Source organism: Crinia signifera, chromosome 3, assembly GCF_055691185.1.
Source record: "Crinia signifera chromosome 3, ASM5569118v1, whole genome shotgun sequence".
Taxonomy (NCBI): domain Eukaryota; kingdom Metazoa; phylum Chordata; class Amphibia; order Anura; family Myobatrachidae; genus Crinia; species Crinia signifera.
In genome coordinates this window covers 203,948,577-203,968,815 of record NC_139219.1, presented here as the reverse complement: position 1 = coordinate 203,968,815, position 20,239 = coordinate 203,948,577, and the positions used below count along the sequence as shown (strand labels likewise).

General features: G+C 40.2%; 1 protein-coding gene across 2 annotated transcripts in view; it reads right to left on the bottom strand.

Annotated features, from left to right (window-relative positions):
• Positions 1-352: 352 nt before the first annotated feature.
• The window catches only part of KHDRBS2 (KH RNA binding domain containing, signal transduction associated 2), a 361,420-nt gene continuing 341,533 nt past the window's right edge, over positions 353-20,239 (bottom strand). For both annotated transcript variants that reach the window (XR_014471754.1, XR_014471753.1), the window contains exon 15: positions 353-1,727. The gene's annotated coding sequence lies outside the window, so the exon portion shown is untranslated. The remainder of the gene's footprint in view (positions 1,728-20,239) is intronic.

The following is a 20,239-nucleotide window of genomic DNA, read 5'->3' as shown; positions in this document are numbered from 1 at the left end:
CCTTGCTCCTCACTTGTCGGTGTGGTGGAGGCGAGCTGAAGCAGGCGGCAGCTTTGTAATAAAACACTGAAACTAGTGAGGATGCAGGGGACTGCTTGCTGCACATGGCCCCCCAGCCGCCAGGCCCCATACCAGATGCACCCCCTGCACTTTTGGTAGTTCCGCCACTGCTTACTGGCACAATTAATTAACTCATTTTCCATTGGGAAGAAATTTGGAGCAGGTTGTTGATCCAATAGGGTGCTTCAGTTTATTTGATGTGCAGATTATATTGTACCAAGAAAAGAAGACAATACTGCAAGTAAATATTGCTAAGTGTTTATTATAGAAATATTTTATAAATATTGATAAAGGAAAGCAGCAATAATTATTTATTTATACAAGGGGATCATACAGTACTGTACAATTAACTATAAATCTTATGACTGTACTACATATATAAAAGGTATGTATTGATGCAACTTTTTTCTCTTGAACCTTCTAGCCAGTGTAACAAGAACGAACACTGTACATTTCAACATTGTGCCATGCACCTCTTGGTCCAGGGGCTCAACCACATTTTTAGACTTCCCCATTGGAAAATAATGCAAGTGGCAAAACTGTCTATTTTCACACTTATTTAACTATATAGCAGCTAATGTAGGAATTTTCAAATCACCACACATTACCAAAAGTCAACATTTTTACTCTAGAATTATTATTTATTAACAGCTTCTTATATATAATATAGCATATTCCATTGCACTTTACAGTTGGAGTAACAGTAATAACAAAACTGCTCATAAGCTTACAATCTAGCTTCTGTGGTTTGTGGCTGGAAACCACTGACAAAGGTTGTCAATTTACAAAGGCTAAGACAAATGTACATTAGCATATCTATACCCTAGTGTTTAAGAGAGAAAGACATACTAATAGTTTATGATCCCTGTGCAAGTGAGGTAGAAATGGAGCTCTGTGGTTTACTTCTCCTTTAGGGTGAGATGTACTAAGCTTCAAAAGTGATAAATTTAGAGAGTGATAAACAACCAACCAATCAGCTCCTGCCTGACATTTTTCAAACACAGTCTGTGACATGTCAGGCAGGAGCTAATTGGCTGACTGTTTATCACTCTCCATTTTATCACTTTTGAAGCTTAGTACATCTGGCCCTAACTCCGATGTGAACAAGGCTATTGTGAGTGTAACCAATTATTTTTAAATGCGGTTGTAATGCAATCTGTAGTACACTGTGTATGTATTTTTCCCTTAGCACGTGCTTTATGTTTAAATTGACTACTTACAGTATATACTTTGAAAGTGGTGGTACTACTATTTACTTTGTATGTACTTATTGTATAATGAAAATTTGATTATCATATTCATGAACAATTTAAAGTCAAGCAAATGTTTCATCTTCTGTCTTTGCAAACTGTGTTGCAGATGTGGCAATTCACATGCAGGTATATTTGCCATGTTGCCTTCAAAGATGGAAGAAGAGATATCTGTGGATCAATACTGTATGTCCTTTCTTCTTTGGTAAATGCTACTGTACTGGATTTTCAACAAATATGATATGTGATACAAATATTTGAGGCACCATATAAATAAAAGATGATGATGATAATTATAAATAATAACAACAATAATATAAGCAATGAAACATAATTAATTAAATTGGGTATAGAACAATATCAGTCTTTCCAATATTCAGTGTGTGCAACAAGAAAGGGCTTTGTCTTCCATTGGACCTGTGAAAAAAACATACAATTATGAAAATGTGGATATAAATTATTATAACTATACAATTTAAAGTCAAACAAGCAAACCAATCTACTTGAAGACAACTACTGTATGCATCTCTAGCTAGTACCAAAACTCTTGCAAGCAGGATCTTTTCCAAGTATCCTAATCCACACATTTGGAGATATTTGGAAGACTTAAGATTTTGGAAGCTTCATCATCTGAAATAAAATGAATGAAGGAATTCATTCATGTAACATGTGCCATTGCTAACCTTTCTTGCAGTAGGCGTTACAGTTAGCAATTGAAATCATCTATTCAACCTATTATCCTCTTTGTGAAGTTTTTTTTCCTTAGATCTCTCCTGAACCTACTTCACTGCAGTTTTAATTCATGTTTGCGTGTTCTAATACTCCTCTCTATTTGAAAAAATGCTTCCCTCAAGGAATTTAACAAGGCCTAGAGCAGGCATGCCCAAAGTCAGGCCCGGGGGCCATATGCAGCCCACGCTGTCATTTCAAGTGGCCCGCAGCCTCCAGCTGGAAGCGGGCAGAGCATCAGATGTGGGAAGCACAGCACAGGACACTAAAGGTGGGGCCCCGGCGAGCGCGCCTTTACCTTGCTGTCTGCTGCAGTGAAGAGGTGCCGGCCGCCACAGTCAGATGTGTTTGGCGTCCTACCCCTGCTGCTGCAATCGTATATCACCCTACTCCACCTTCACAGTGACAGCAGTGTTTGGGGAGGGGGGGCAGCAAGGGGGAAGCTTGCTCCTGTAACATGCAGAGTGGAGGAGGGCAGCAGCGGGAGCCCAAGCAACTCCTTGCCTTGCAGTGCCTGCTTTGCCTGTCCTTCCTCTGGCTCACACAAGGGGCTGGGAAACATACAGAGAAGGGAGGGGGCAGAGTGGGGGACACACAGTTAAGTAGGGTCAGGCTGGGGACATACAGTGAATGGAGGGGGCAGAGTGGGGGACACACAGTTAAGTAGGGTCAGACTGGGGACATACAGTGAATGGAGGCCGTGATGGCCATTCAGAAAAGGAGAGCAGGGGCAGAGTGGGGTACATAGTGAATGGGGGTCATACAGTGAAGGAGGGTCTGGCTTGGGGACATACAATAAATGGAGGCACTGATAGACATAAAGAGAAGGGGGCAGGCTGTGGGACAGAGTGAATGGGTGCAGAGTGGGGAACATATGGTGAATGGGGGACATACAGTGAAGGAGAGGCAGGCTGGGGGACATACAGTGAATGGGGGCAGGCTGGTGGACATAGTGAATGGGGGCAGAGTAGGGGACCATTCTGATGTGATTAATGCTTCTAAGAATGTCAGGCTGAATGGCTGGCCCCCCACATTTTCACCTCGCCAAATCTGGCCCTCGTCCCAAAAAGTTTGGACACCCCAGGCCTAGAGGGAAACATTCTTAAAATGAAGCGAAGTATTAGAACCAGAGGACATGCACTGAAACTGGAGCAAGGTAGGTTCACTGGAAACTTGAGCAAAAATGACTTTACAGAAAGGGTAGTGGACAAGTGGAATAGCCTACCATCAGAAGTGGGAGAGGCTTGGACAGTAAAGCAATTTAAACATGCATGGGATTGACATAAAATATACTTATATTTAACTGCGCAATTCCACCACTATGTGGAGGATAACAAAGCCCACAACCAAGATATAAACTTATTGTGGATGGCTTCTAAACCGGTCTTGAGAGGCTATGTGATAGCTTACGTGGCTGCCAAAAACAAACTGCTACAGCAGAAGTTGGCTTCGGCCAGTGATTCGGTGACAAAGGCATTTGCTAGATAAAAGAGAGAGGCATCAGAGTCGAACATCCAACCCTATAAAGAGGCAAATTTGCTATATGACAATTTCGACATGGAAGGAGCTCAGCCGAGCCTCCATTTCCAACAAAATAGATACTTCAGATGGGGTGGCAGACCCGGCCGCATGATGGCAAATTTAATATCATCTACTCAAAAATCAAAATATATCTCACTGATTAAAACTGGGGCTGTAAAACCTGCCACTTCACCTGAAGAGATAGAAGAGGCTTTTCTAAAATATTATGAGGGATTATATTCTGCCCCAAGGGACAATCCAGATATGGGCCTGGACTTCTTACAGAAAGCAGGGTTACCCAGATTAAGTAGCCCAGATAGAGAAGCTTTAATGACACCTATAACAGATGAGGAGGTGGAAAATATAATTGTCTCTTTACCGTCTGGGAAAACACCTGGTCCAGATGGCTTCACAGCCTCTTACTATAAATTATTAAAGCCCCAAGTTGTACCCTACAAAAATTATAAATTCAATATAAACAGGACATCAAGCACCATCAGGATTCGATCGAGCGTGTATGATAGTTATTTTGAAACCAGATAAAGACCCTGCCCTGGTCTCATCGTATAGGCCTATATCGCTTCTAAACTAGGATCTAAAGATATTCACAAAACTGTTTGCACAACGTTTGCAGGTGCTGTTACCCAAATTATTATAACCTACGCAAACTGGTTTTGTCCAAAACAGGCACTCAACACATAATGTTCGCACACTATTAGCGGCAATGACTCAGACGCATGCAACAAAGGCAAAACATAATATCGTAATAAATTGCGATGCAGACAAGGCCTTTGACAGGATCTCGTGGGCACACCTGTCGAGGCTCTTACAGTATCAAAAATTTAGCACAGATTTTCTGCATGTATTTGAGTCATTGTATGATTGCCCAATGACCTTTTTAACCATAAACTCAAGAAACACCAACTCCTTTTACTTGGCAAGAGGCACAAGGCAAGGTTGCCCTCTATCGCCATTACTGTTCAATCTAGCTTTAGACCCTTTAATAAGACACATTGAAAATGATAAATATTGGAAAGGAATCAAATTGGGTATTTGTGCAGTGAAATCTTCAGCATTTGTGGACGATTTACTATTATATATGGCAAACCCAGGGACAGCCATTTCCATTTTAACACGACTATTAGACCAATTTGAGGAAATAGCAGGATTAAAAATTAACTATGACAAAACAGTTGCAATGGCCTTTTACGACGAGGCCAGATTAGGCTGGAGGGGAGAATTCCCATTCACCTGGACCAAAACAACTTTTAAATATTTGGGAATATGCCTAGGGTGCTGTGCAAGCTGTGAAAGCACATATATTGCATACTATACTTCTATGTATGTTTATATGTGCTAATCGTATCCCCCTTCAAAGAGTAGTGTGAGCTGTGGCAACTAGTAGGCCACAACAAACCACCACAGTTGTTGATGAATGTATGTAAACTTTCATCATCAGATACAGCTGGCACCTTCAACAGGTCATATGCCTTTACTGCTGGTAACTGGTATGTAATTTATAAATCCTGTACATACTGTATTAGTCCTTTTATTTACAAATTTTTATAACTCATTGATATTTTAGCATTGTATTGCTTGAACAGTTTACATTAGATCAATTAAAAAAATGTAACTGGTTTACTGTAGCAGCTTTGCATACTGTAGTTAATTCCCCACAAATAGTCTTTTGCCTCAGTTAAGTCATTTTTTAAAATTTATTTGTTTACAGTTTCTTATAAAATGCAGCAATTTCCGTTCATTCTACAAAAGGAAACAGTGACAAAACAAACTGGGTAGTAACAAACAGACATAGAATAACAAACAGACATAGAAGTAGCTTACAATCTATAGGGTTAGGGGGCGTGGCCTAGCGAGCTTGCAGGACGGACGCAGGTTACCCCAGCTCCTGTCCCTTTTCATATAAATTACCCTCTCACTGTCCCTATACCCCTTCTATTGACCCCCACCTCGATCACCCACCTCTCTGATCCCGACCTGTGCCTGGTGGAGAGTGCCGCAGAGCCGGGGAGCGCTCCTAATCGCTCCTGCAGGTTGCGGCCTTGCTGGAGGAGAAGCCGGGGCCTCAATTTCGGCGCCCTCCCGACGCGCACGGCCGGACCGCCGTTCGTGCTGCAGCGGGCCTTGAAGCATCGGAGGTAAGCCCCCACTGTGGCTACTATCCCCCAGATCCAGCGCGCTACTCGGGGGCTCCACGCGCCAACCCGGAGCGGCATCCAGCGGGGGACCTAGAGCCAGGAGCAGCGTGGGCGCGCACTAACGGCTGCCTCCCGCCGGGCTGAAAGACGGAGGACACGGCCCCTGGTAACTCTCATAAGCTTGCCTGGAGCGGGGGAGAGCTGGACCTTGCTCTCTGGCCTCCCCGTGCTGGGCAGACGAACAGGGGAGAAGTTGTACAGCATTCCTCCAGCGGCGGCCATCTTAGGTGAGGCACACAAAAATCTCCCTCTGCCCTCCATCCATTCCCCAGCTTATAACCCATATACAGGCTCCCACAGCTGCACTAGAAACTGCCTACACTGCCCCTCACTGAGCTGCCTCTCCCCACAGATCAGGCATGTGGAAAAGTGGGGTCATGTCTTAAAAGGATTGCCTGCAGGAGAAAGATTAAGTGGAGCTGAAGTAAAGTGGGTGCTGGGTTACTTGGGCTTTGGACTTATGTGCACAGCTCTTTCCTAAGAATTACTGGTTAGTAACAGGGTCCTGTCCACAGCCTTTATTATTTGCTGTTACCAACTGTTTTTGCGATCCAAGGATCACTGTTTTATTTTACCCAGTCTGGTGGACTCATATTTCCTATCCCAGTCAATCTGGGAACAAGAGTGGTTAGAGCTCCATCTTCTGGTTAAAAGGGGAAAAAAAAAAAAAAAAAAAGAAGAAAAAAACACAAGTGTAATAACAGAATCCCAGCAGTCAGACAGTTAAATAACACATAAGCTGAGTGGACTCTATACCCGCGGCTTACGGGCAGCATTTTAAATATACGCTTTGCTTGACCTCAATGTACCCCTTGGTTAATTACGTGAGCTTGCATTGAGGGGTGAGACCGTGGACGCCCTCCGGAATTGTATATGGTCTGCAGAGGCCCCCCCTCTTAGGTTCACTTGAGCCCGTAACATTCCGTTGGACACGGACATTACATTGAATACATGGTTCCTACCTATCGGTTCTGAATACCCACCAGCAACCCCGTTAGTCTATTTGCATAAACTCCTGTACAGAAAAACTTAGGTGATGTAAAGTTACCAGCTGGCTGTCCACCCGGAGTTAAATCAACTATTTGATACTACAGACTCGGCTCTCTGCTATTCCGGCAACTTCACTATGAGCAAAAGCACCACCAAAGGAGGTCGAAAAAACTCTCAACAAAGCATACGTCCACATTTTGCCCGTCCTGACCCGGCCTTGCCGACACAATCTCCTTCCTCATCTCCAGGACGTCTATCCGATATGTCTCATACAGCCGAAGATACTTTTGCAACTAAAAGCGACATTCAAGCTATGTTTGCGGACTTCACCAAAACTGTAACCTCTAATCTGCAACAATTATCTGTAGACCTACGCAAGGAACTTGCTGTTCTGTCCACACGCACTTCCAAGATGGAGGAAAAGGTTGACTCTATGTCTAAGGGACTTTCCGATGCCACTCATGACATAGACTACCTTCACCGAGAATTAGAATTCCTTAAGGAGAAGACTGAGGATCTCGAAAATAGAGAGAGACGGAATAACTTGCGAATACGGAATATCCCAGAATCGGTCCCTCCCAAATCTCTGGAAGCATACCTCAAACGCCTCTTCATCTCGCTGGTTCCTACGTTAGTGGAAAATCAGATTCAGATTGAAAGGGCGCACCGAGCCCTGAGGCCTAAGCCTAAGGATGATGCCCCCCCAAGAGATGTCATCCTGAAGTTCCTCTCATTCCAGGTGAAGGACCAAATTATTCAGGCCAGTCGCTCTTCCTCTCACATCCGCTTTGAGGACAGCTCATTACAGATTTTTCAAGATTTGGCCCCCAATACCCTTATGCGGAGAAGAGAATTACGAGACATCACTAAATCTCTCAGGGATAATGCATTTAAATACAAGTGGGGGTTCCCGTTCCGCCTCATAGTGGAAGTTAATGGCCGGCAAGAATCTGTATATAATGTCGCTGAAGGGAAGAGCCTGCTCCGCAGACTCCAGCTACTTCAGCTGGATGATGAAGCTTCTGCATCGGACAGTGCTACCCGACCTACCTGACATGGTTATAGGAGAAATTAATAGCACTTATTTACATTTAGAAATGTGTTTTACTTATAGCCTTTTGCTAAATTGTTGCCCATGATTGTTGGTTTCCCTTCCTCTTCCTCCTATCCTGCGAGCGCACTACTTTGCGTGTGAGAGGAGGAGAGGAATTCGGAACCCCGCTCTTATTGCTCTGTTTTTTTTGTTTCTTTACCTTAATTCCGAGTTTGTACTATGGCGCACCATAATACCGGGTGGATCGCCTTATATCGTATTTACCTGTTCTTCTCTTTTGTTCCGTTTATCAACAAAATTTATTGTCTTTTGCATATCTAGGCCACGTTCCCTTTATTATTTAGGGATTCCTGTGGAGTGACCTTCGGGTTCCACAGCCTTCCCTAACTTCGCACCCGTATAGAACTACCTCCCTTCAGGAGGTGGTCTTCCTTTTTCTTTCTCTTCTTTCTTTTAGGGTGCACACTCAGTGGGCCTTTCCCTCTTTCCAGGGAATTGGGGGGTAAAGTTGCCCACTCCTCTCTCGTATCTTATTCCTTTTTTTTTTTTTTTTTTCTCTCTTTCCTGTCTTCTTCCTTCTCTTTTCTCTTCTCTCCTCCCTTCCTCCCTCTCTAACCCTTCCCTAGACACTGGTGCAAGTAACAAATCGTACCTCGATAACATGACACTGACCGTACTCTCTCTTAATGTTAAAGGCCTTAATACTCCCCACAAAAGGTCACTGCTATATAAAACCATCCAATCTAAAAAAGGGGATATCATCCTATTACAGGAGACTCATTTTAAAAAACACTCCCATCCCTCCTTGTCCTCCAGGCGCTTTCCCAATGTTTTTCATTCCACTAACTTCTCTAAGAAACAGGGCGTTTCAATCCTAATACGCTCTTCTGTACCCTTCCAGCTCATTTCTAAAACTGTAGACCCAGATGGGAGATATATTATTCTAATAGCACAGATCGGTCACCAAATTATGACTATTGTTAATATTTACGCTCCCAACACAGGCCAGACTAAATTTTTCCGTGATATGTTTGATAAACTACATCCCATCCGCAGAGGGTTAGTTTTGTTAGGAGGGGATTTTAATGCCGTACTTTCGCATACGTTGGACAGAAGTTCCCCTAAAAAGAGTCCCACCAGTAGCACGCAGGGTGATTCCCTTCAAAAGGTAATAACAGAGGCGGGGCTGTTTGACACATGGAGGGCTGTCCATCAAACTTCGCGGGATTACACCTTTTATTCTATTCCTCATGACACTTACTCCAGGATAGATATGTTACTTGGGTGTAGTGAACTGTTGGCTACTTTGATTAAAGTCGACCACGTACCCGTGGTATGGTCCGACCACTCAATGGTCTCTATTGTTATTGACCCCCTTAATTCAAAAAGAGGGCGACCCCCCTGGAGGTTAAACGAAACCCTGCTTCAGATCCCTAAATTTAGAGATCTTCTCCAGTCACAGATTAAGGAATATTTTGATCTTAATTCTTCATCTGTGACTTCTGAAGCGACAGTGTGGGAGGCCCACAAGGCTGTTATCAGAGGCGCAATCATTAAATACGCCTCTTATAGGAAGAAAAAGTTAACAGGCAGAATCACAGCTCTGACTGAACAACTGGAACGCTTAGAGACCCTACACAAACAGACTCGCTCCGCTGGGACACTTAAACAAATACAAGGGGTGAGAGGTGAACTTAATTCCATCCTAGCAGAACAGACAGAAAAATCCCTTCGTTGGGCCAATCAGAGGTTTTACGAAAAGGGTAATAAGTCAGACGCATTGCTAGCCGGACAACTGAGGGCCAAACGTGCCGCCCAGGCCATTGTAGCTATTCGAGATAGTACTGGTACGTTAACTTACGACCCAGTCTCGATTAACAGCACATTTTACAATTACTACAAGTCACTCTATAACCTATCTCCGCCTCAATCACCTAGGTCCGCACCATCTCTTCTGGCCCAACAATACCTGGACTCATGCAAGCTCCCAAAACTTCTAGATTCTCAAGCTTCAACCCTGAATGCGCCCATAACGGCCGAAGAATTACATTCTGCATTAAAGTCACAAAAATCATCCAAGGCCCCTGGCCCGGATGGTTTCTCTTCATTATACTACAAAACCTTCTCAACCACTCTGTCTCCATACTTATTATCCCTTTACAACAAAATTCTATCAGGCGATAAATTTCACCCAGACTCATTAAAATCCGTCATTATTGTCATCCCCAAACCTAAAAAAGACCACACATGTAAGACTAATTTCAGACCAATCTCATTGATCAATTCGGACATCAAATTATTCGCTAAGATACTGGCCAACAGATTAAACCTACTGCTGCCCCAGCTTATCAACCCCGACCAAGTGGGATTTATCCCTACACGACAAGCACTTGATAACACCAGACGGACTGTTAATCTGATTTCTTTCATTAACAGATCTAAACTACCGTCTGTGTTGTTATCATTAGATGCAGAAAAGGCCTTTGACCGGCTATCATGGCCATTTATGTTTCAAACATTAAAAACTTATGGTATTAATGGCAATTTTTTAAAAGCAATTGGCTCTTTATATGACAACCCTCTGGCTCTTGTTTCCACTAATGGTCTCTCCTCTCCGTCCTTCACTCTTCATAACGGAACAAGACAGGGCTGCCCCCTTTCTCCTTTGCTCTATGTCCTGAGCATTGAACCACTAGCTGCTAAAATCAGAGAGAACCCAGATATTAAGGGTATTACGGTCAAAGACAAACAATACAAAATATCATTATTCGCAGATGATGTACTTTTGACCTTGTCATCTCCTCTGATTTCCCTTCCTAACCTGATGAGGGAGCTCTCTATTTATGGGGCATGCTCGGGACATAAGATCAACAATAGAAAATCTGAGGCTATGCCACTTCACCTGTCCCCAGACATAACAAACCTTTTACACCAGGGTTTTGATTTTACATGGAAATCTAATTCCTTTTCCTACTTAGGCATCCAGATCACAAAATCTTTTAGCCAACTTTTTAAAGCGAATTACGCCCCTTTATTACACTCCATTAAAATGGATCTAAAACGCTGGGCCACTCTTTTTATCTCCTGGACTGGCCGTATTAATTCTATAAAAATGAATGTTCTGCCAAGGGTACTATATCTTTTCCAAACAATCCCCTCTAAGGTCCCCTTCTCGTTTCTAAAAGAAATTCAGTCTTTGTGTGGCTCTTTCGTATGGTCCAATACTAAGCCGAGAATTAACAGATCGATCCTCTCCAAATCAAGAACAACTGGGGGCTTAGGACTTCCCGTTTTTGAAAGATATTACCATGCAATGCAATTGAGTCATATCTCATCATGGCATACACCTCCGGGTAGTAAAACTTGGGTGACACTGGAATCAGATCTCATAGGTCTGCCATCGGTTAGTTATCTCCCGTGGATCCCCCCAAGACTGAGGCCTTCCTCAATAGGCGAAGTCCCATGTGTGCACGCTGTTCTACAGATATGGGACAAAATTAATAAAAAATTAACTCTTGCTGCCTATCCCTCACCACTGACCCCGCTTTGGAAACATCCCGATTTCTCGCTAGGGAATGTTAAATCATATTCAGCTCCCTGGATCTCAGCTGGCATTGATAGTGCTAGGCTATATTGGAGTGCTAGGCTGATACAGCCAAGGCTGATCAGATTCTAAGTGATCAGTTCAAAGTGATATTACAATAGTTATATCGAAGCTGGAGTTATACAGGAGTTAATACTACTTATACTCATACCTGGAAGGGACTCTGATATGACTCTTCAATTCTTATCATCCACAGGTAATTGACTACAACACCCAACAAACCCTATTGCTCTGAATTTGTATATCCCAGCTTTGAAAATTTATTGGTAATTGACTACAACACCCAACAAACCCTATTGCTTTGAATTTGTATATCCCAGCTTTGAAATTTATTGGTAATTGACTACAACACCCAACAAACCCTATTGCTTTGAATTTGTATATCCCAGCTTTGAAATTTATTGGTAATTGACTACAACACCCAACAAACCCTATTGCTTTGAATTTGTATATCCCAGCTTTGAAATTTATTGGTAATTGACTACAGCATATTTCCCCTTCTTATTTTAAACTTTGAATTAAGGCAGGAAATCACTGATTCTGTATTGTATAGACTGCCCTCTCACCATTTGCTTACTTAATTGGTGACCTTTTGTTGTTGGAGGAAGGCTAGTGGGGGTGGGGTGATTTTTGTGTGGACACCTGATAGCAGCCCTACTTATAGTGAGTGCTAGGCTGATACAGCCAAGGCTGATCAGATTCTAAGTGATCAGTTCAAAGTGATATTACAATAGTTATATCGAAGCTGGAGTTATACAGGAGTTAAACAGAAGGGAAACATCAGACGAACAATGGAGACTATCCTGTCAGCTAACTCTTCTGCTAAGGACCGCATTCATCTACCTGCTTGCTCTGTATACCCTTCTGACTATATCATCCACTCGCGCGTCTGGACCACCTTGCTCCATTATTGCTACAAAGATCATCTGCTGCTCCCTGAAACATGTGAAATATAATTTTATTGACCTTACCACTGTCTTAATACTGCCTTGTATGCCACTGTAGTATTATCTTAAATTTTATTCCTGTTATCCCGCACCGTGTGTTGCGCCTCTGCTGTGCATAGCCTGACAGCAGCGGCCTACACTGTGTGCTTCATGTCCGTGTCCCCCATCAGGATACATCTAGCATATATCTGTACGTGTCCTATATCTGTACTGTTTTACCTGTTTACCTGTCTACCCATCTGGCTGGTGCAATCACCATGTGGCGCCGCTGAATGGCTGCCTGGGTGCTGCATAGCTCAGTAAATACATGTTCCCCATGTCCATGTTCCCCATCAGGATACATCTAGTATATATATATATATATCAGTACTGTTACTGGCTACCTATCTGGCTGGTGCAATCACCATGTGGCGCCGCTGATTGGCTGCCTGGGTGCTGCATAGCTCAGTAAATATACGTTCCCGTGTCCGTGTCGCTCAATAGAGTACATCTAGTATATATCTGTATGTGTCCTATATCTGTACTGTCTTACCTGTCTACCCTTCTGGCTGGTGCAATCACCATGTGGCGCCGACGAATGGCTGCCTGGGTGCTGTACAGCTCAGTAAATATGTTGTCCATGTCCCTCATTAGAATGCATCTAGTGCATATCTGTATGTGTGATGTATTTCTGTACTGCCATTGTTGCCCGTTTTGACAACCCATTGTATTACAGTATGTGCATTATTTTTAATGTCTGTAAAGCGCCTTGAGTCCTGTTGGAGAAAGCGCGCTATATAAATAAAACTTACTTACTTACTTACTTACATATTAGAGGAGAATTTTCCCCTCCAGATTTTAAATCACTTTGTGAACGCCATGGCCTCCCACCCACTTTTAATTTTGCATATATGCAAATAGTTAGTTTTATCAACTCCATCAACAAATCAGACAAATTTAGAAATCCTACCCCTTTCGAACGACACTGTATTTACAGCCCTGGGCGCAAGGGGTCTATATCTATTTTGTATTCATTGACCATTCCACAGACCCAGTTGACTAAAGAAAAATTTGAGTTGGATTGGGAACGGGACTTGGGTGTGAGCCTGGAGGACGAGGACTGGTCAGATTTGAGGCAGCATGTGAGTAAAACCTCAATTAATACAAATATTAGAGAGACCTCCTTCAAAGTTTACTCCCGCTGGTATATGACTCCAGACAGGATATCTAGGGTTTTCCCAGGCTCCTCTGATATCTGCTGGAGACAATGCGGCCACAATGGCACCTTTTACCATATCTGGTGGGAGTGTTCTGTAATTTCTAAATTTTGGGATGATGTCATACAGGTGGCCTCGAGTATAACTGGCCAACCTATTCCTAAAACCCCTATAAATGCCCTTTTGTGTAAACCCTTTGACTCTTTATCTAAAGCCCAGAACGCATTTTGCTTCCAATTATTTAATGCAGCGAAACTTCTTATAGCGACATGTTGGAAGCAACTAGAGGCCCCATCTTTAAATGCATTGAACAACAAGATGTGGTATCTAGCATCTATGGAGTATATTACAGCCCTTTTAAACAACAAGGTTAAAACATTTCACCTCGTCTGGGATCCCTGGTACAATTTGCATCAAAGACAAATACCGGGTAGGGAATGAGCTGGCCTCACCCCGATCCCGTTTAAATGTGCACAGTGTCTGCCTCTCCCTTTTCCCTTTATCTTTTAGTTATCTATTTTTCTCTTTCTATTCTTTTTATTTATTTACTTACTGTATTTTATTTTATTCTTTTCTCCTTCCTCTTTCACATTACATACATCTATCTTTCTATCTCTCTTTATTATTCCTACAATCTATAGGGTTAATAGGAGCAATATAATAAGGATAGGATTCCATAGCATGGCAGTCCCACCAGATTGCAAGACAGTCCTGATGGTATATAATTAGATATGAATGCTAATGGAGATTATGTGGGGGTTCTGGAATATGATAAGCTTGCCTGAAGAGGTGAGTTTTTCAGGGAACGCTTGAAAGTTTGGAGGCTAAAGGAGAGTCTTAATGTGCGTGGAAGAGCATTCCATAAGGTGGGTGCGGCCTGAAGAAAGTCCTGCAATTGTAAATGGGATCTAGTAATGTGTGTGGATGATAGATGCAGATCTTGTGCAGAGTGGAGAAGTCTGGTGGGGATATATTTTGAGATAAGCGTAGAGATATATATTGGTGTAGTCATGTTATTGCCATTGTATGTGAGTAGAAGTATTTTATATTGAAAGATACATGCAACCAATGGAGGGACTGACAGAGTGAATTGCAGATCCACTTATTTTTGTAGGATTGCTAACATACTGCCTAAGTAATACTGTGTTAGTTATTTAATACTATATACAAACATCATCTTAATTAGGGTTCTTCTTCACTATTCTGTTCCTTTTAGGCCCTAATGATGAAAAGTAATATCAGAACATCACAATTTCTTCATACTTCATGGCAATATTTTGATTTGGCTATTCTACAGATTTTATATACCGTACATGGTAAAATGTGTTAATGTAATCTTTTAAGATGATCTGTTTTAAACATGCAAACATGATTTTTCCCATTTACAATTATTTTCCATCATGGTAGCAAATACTAACATCAGATAATGCAAAATCGGACAGATGGATATCAATGTTATGCCATTAGCAATAATTGTCCTCAGAAATGCACCTGAAATGTAGGCTTTGATTGTGACATCTATAATACATAATCTTTACCTTTCTTACCATGTCATTTGCAGTAATATGTCAAATAAAATATAGGAGATGATTTGAGCAATATCTATTTTGCTAGTTTAGCATTACGTAGCTTTTGAAATTCTGAAGAAAAACAATGTGTTCTTCTGTCTTGAAATGTGGGCTAACTTTGCTGTTTACAAAGTATATTCATTATTTGCTGTTCTGTAAAAGTCTTATTTGCAAGATAAAAAAATAAATAAAATAGATTAGATAGTGTCTGGAGTAAAGTCTGTTCTTGATGCAGTATATTAAGATAATAAAAATATGTACAGGATTTATTGACATTACGCATACAAATGTAATTAATTATTTGTCTATTTGTAATTAAAAAGACCATCAGAATAAAACATTTCCCAGGTAAATTATGAAACACTGATTTGAATAAATTTTACCATTCCAGGCATGATGACAAAATCTCAGTTATAAGAAATGCCTTTGTAGATTTATGTTTGAATCTTGAAACTAATTTGCCAATGTTCAGCCAGAAATAAAAAACACAATATAAAACAAAAGAAAATTATGCAAATAAATGTTCAAAAGAAGCTGAAATTAAATAAGCACAGACTGAGAATACAACAAAAGAGAGTCCTTTTTTCTTCTCTAACTGAGAGTACAAACAAACAGCACATTTTTGTTTTATATTACTGTTCCTGCTTAGTTCTACCACCATTAAAATAGGTTTTTGTGGCATAATTGATTGAATTACTCCAAACTTGTTACGGACTTGGTGAATTGAGTTTCAATGAGTAAAAACTTGGATCCTCATGAAAGGATCACTTTTGATTGATTGCATAAACAAACTAAAAAAGTTTTAAAACACAAAAGGCATAATGAGAACTGATACATAAAAATGCACACGTCTAGAAAAAATATTTGTAATTCCTTAAAATATCTCTTTAGGTCTAATATTTTATTGTTACACCTGATCATTTGTAAAATTACTCTGGATGTAGTTTCTTACATTCCTATTATAGCTAAAGGTAATCTGTTAATTAATTGACAAGATATAACCACACTTATCGAGCGTCCATTACGTCGAACATGGGACAGGTGTGTCAAAATGTGCGCACCTGCTGCTGTGCTCGTATGTTGAAGTTGGCTCATTAAAAAGAATTAGCCAGTGAAGGTGTAGTGTACCAAAAAGAAAAAAATAAAGAAGCAGCGCTAAAATAATAAAATAAAAATGAGGATTGGTTGAACTATAACAATAATTTTATTATTAAATGTTAGTACATTACTAAAATGATTGTTACGCGGCCAGCAAACATAATGAAAAAAACTATTTCAATAAAACACTAGATGTGTATATTTGTGTGGTTCCTCACCAACCAGAGAATTGGAGTGTCCTGGAGAGTCCTGTATTATGGGCCCATATAGGTGTTTGAAAGTTCCCCAAACGGTCATCCAGAGGGAGAATCACCTGTTGCAGGTCTTGTGCTTGGAGTGGCCCAGAATGGCGCAAATAACCAACTCCTGCTGCAAAGTTTCTTGTGAATGGTGGAAAGTTTCTCAACCTTCAATGGATGAACCAGCAATTTGTATCCAATTTAGAGAGGGGAAATTCGTGGTCCAGATGGAGAAGTCAGGACTGCAATCCAGAGACACTTGATGGGGAGGCTGCAATACTCTCCTTATGCGTTTCACTACGCCAGGTAGCTTTATCAAAGGATATCATTGCAGAGCTGGTGCTGGCTTTATATACCCTAGCTACATGGGTCATGTGACCAATCAAACCTAATTAGGTCAACCAATCCAAAGAATTAAATAATCAAAATACGTTTAAGTAGGAGGCATAAAACTACAATCAGTGGTCTAAATACACATATTAGGAAATTTGCACATTTTTATTAATGAACACAATTAAAAACAGGCATATATTATAGTAAGGGTCATGGCTTTGACCTCCGGGTCATGCTTATCACATATATTTAATCCCGCTCTCCGCTCATAATAATGTCATATATATGCTTATCACATATATTTAATCCCGCTCTCCGCTCATAATAATGTCATAGTATTCTAAAGTCTCTCTTTGCCACCACCATGGCTGTCAGTGCGCCCAATTGAATGATAACTTTAATTGGCGTTGTCTATAAACAATTTGTGTAACGGAGCTCCTGGAGTATCCCCAAGTATTTATGGGTCATACTGCCAGAGTTATAGAGTATGTAGCGGTGACTATTTGTCATCTTTCATGGGGTGGTGTAGGGTTTCTGGGTTGCAGGTTGAACTTGCTGTATCAAATGGGCAATGGTGGGCATATTGCAATTTAGATTAATCTGGTTATATCTGTACTAATATTTTTTATAATTTTTATTATTTGATTTTTTAATTAAGAGACAATCATTGACCTTACAAAAATACAGTGATTTTAGCTTTTATTTATTATAGAGATACTATATTTATATAGAGATGAGATATTTTATGACGATTTGTATGTTATTTTTACTATTGACTATAATGCTTTTTATTTGTTCACCCAAACCATGGTGATCGTTACCAAATAGTTTTGGTGACCTACTTAGAACTATCAGATCAGTTATCTAAAGTTCTAGTGTTTTTAATGTCACTTTTCAAATGAAAACACTGAAATTGATTGTGCATAGAACGTAATGAACCTGTTGTTACATAAATCCTGTAAATTATGTAAACCAGTAAGGTGGCTGAATTCTACAGAGGATACTCTGTAGGTAGTTAGATAGTAAAGACTAAATAAGCCAACTGTTTGAAATGTAATGCACACTTGGGGCCAAATATAATAGGGTGTGAGATTAAGGAAGTGAGAGATTAAGGTGGCAATCAATTACATGGCAAAATCAACCTGGTTTTCCGGTGTAAATAATTGCTGCTTTAAAAACATGGTAAAACTCTCCCAAAATCTTTCACTTTCTAATTCTCACAACCAATTACATTTGGCCCTTGGCGTGAAATGTCTAGGTTGGTGGTGCTCCCATAACAACAATCTTTGCAGAATGTACAAAGATTATCATGTGTATTATACAAATGTGAACTGCTGCTTGATTTGTAATTCTATGACTACATACAGTATATGACACTGTTGGTTAATTTTGCTATTTATAGAATCACACAGATATTTATCCATAATTCCCTTGTCTGAATTTTATTAGGAGTTTAGGTTAGACCCTACCTGGGTCTATTTTATTCCTTATGTGATTTGTTTATGCTACTATTAGTAAATCTGTTATTTTAAAATATAGAAATAAATTTTACATTTTAATCTAAACAAAATACAAATAATATGAGTGTCCAGGCTAAGTTATTTGTTCCTTACCCAAAAAATACTTAAGACAGTACTATGGAACAATTAGACAACATAGAAAAATTTCACAAAATAAAAAAAAACTGTTTGGTTGAAGAAATAAAACAAAAGGTTTGACCCAACGAAATGGCATGGTGGTTAAGGGATCATTGATTTTGTCTGCTATGTAGTCTATAGACTATAATGGCGAACAAACAATAATGAAACATTGAGGTTTGAATTAAAATATCTAAAACGGACAGAATCTACATCTGTCCTTAAAAACTGCGTATCTCTGGTCTGTTAATCGATTCATATTTTTACGGTATATCTATAGACCTTATCATGTTAAGATGCATGTGTTAGCAAAGGTAAACTTGCCTTACTTCACTTGTCTCATTTATATTGCTGTACCAACAATATTTTTGTATTTTAGCACTAGGCAAAATCTCCAGTTCTAAAAATACACACGTTAGTTAATAGACCTGATTTGGGACCAAAGAAAAATGCAAGTAATGCTGGCCACACATCAGACCAACTTTCCTCCAACCATCCAACTAGTTGCTTGGATGGAATAAAAATCTGGTAGTGTATGGGAGCAAAGGACAATCAGAAATGTGCTCACAAACCCAGGAAAATTGACAAAAACATTCAGTCAAATTGTTTTAATCAAACAGGTTCAACTACAGTACCGTGTCTGAGAGTCAGTTTTTGTCCTTTTCCAGATTTTGGGAGCAAATATCTGAAGTAAATATTACATTTGCTCCCATCCAGTACCAGATTTTTATTCCATCCAATTAACTAGTTGGATGGTTGGAAGAAAGTTGGTCTGATGTGTGGCCAGCATAACTTTGCATATGGACACCCCATTTTGTATTGCAGATGTTCTGAAAAATATGCAGTCAGATTTAGATTTGAGAGAGAGTGTCTAAACTGAACTGTAAATTTGCACTGTAAAAATAAAAACGTCCAGTCTGCATGCTAAAAAATGTATTTGCAGCCCTTGCTTTTTAGCAGTGATTGTACAGTGCAAAATTATTTCACTAAGGGGGAAATTCAATCCCGGGTGAAGATTGTTGATCCATACCGACAGCCGTGACACTGGCCGTTTTCTTTTTGTTTGATTGCATATCGACAGGCGGGATTCAATGTCCCGCCTGCCAATTGGTGAAAAGGGGCATGTCCGAGCAAATGGGCGTGGATTGTTGAGATTCAGCTGTGATCGCGACAGTTCATGACAAAACGGGTCTGACAGCTTTTAAAGTCGGTCCCATTCTGTTGATCTGCCTCTTCAAATGTTGTAGGTCAAGACAGCATTGAATAGACACCTGCCGCTATTTCCTTCATCGTAAATAGTGGCGGGGATTGAATAGCCCCCTAAAGGTTTGATTATCACTAATATGTGCATGGATTGTTTTGCTCATGGTGTGACCTGGTCTTATTAGAGATTGGCTCAATTTTGTCTAATTGTTTTTAATTACTTAGTAGTTGAAAGTTGTGATGAAATATTGATACAGTAATTAGTATTCAATTATAAATGTACACACAGCAATCAAAATAGCCTATCATGAGAAGGGTTACACAATTTCATTTTGTATTATGATAACTATCTAAGATCTGTTTTCATCATTTCAGAACACTTCATTTTAATTTTTGGCATGAAGGCACATATTTTATTTTTAATTTGTGAGATGTCTCATGTATTAAAATGGTACTGAAAACATTAGCAGATGGAGAATTCAAGAAGATTTTCAATTTTAGAACAAAACTATAAACTGATTTTTTCAAAATTTCTGATTATTACTGTAATATGTCTGCAAACTTTGTTACTGAAACTTTTTATGTAATGTGAAA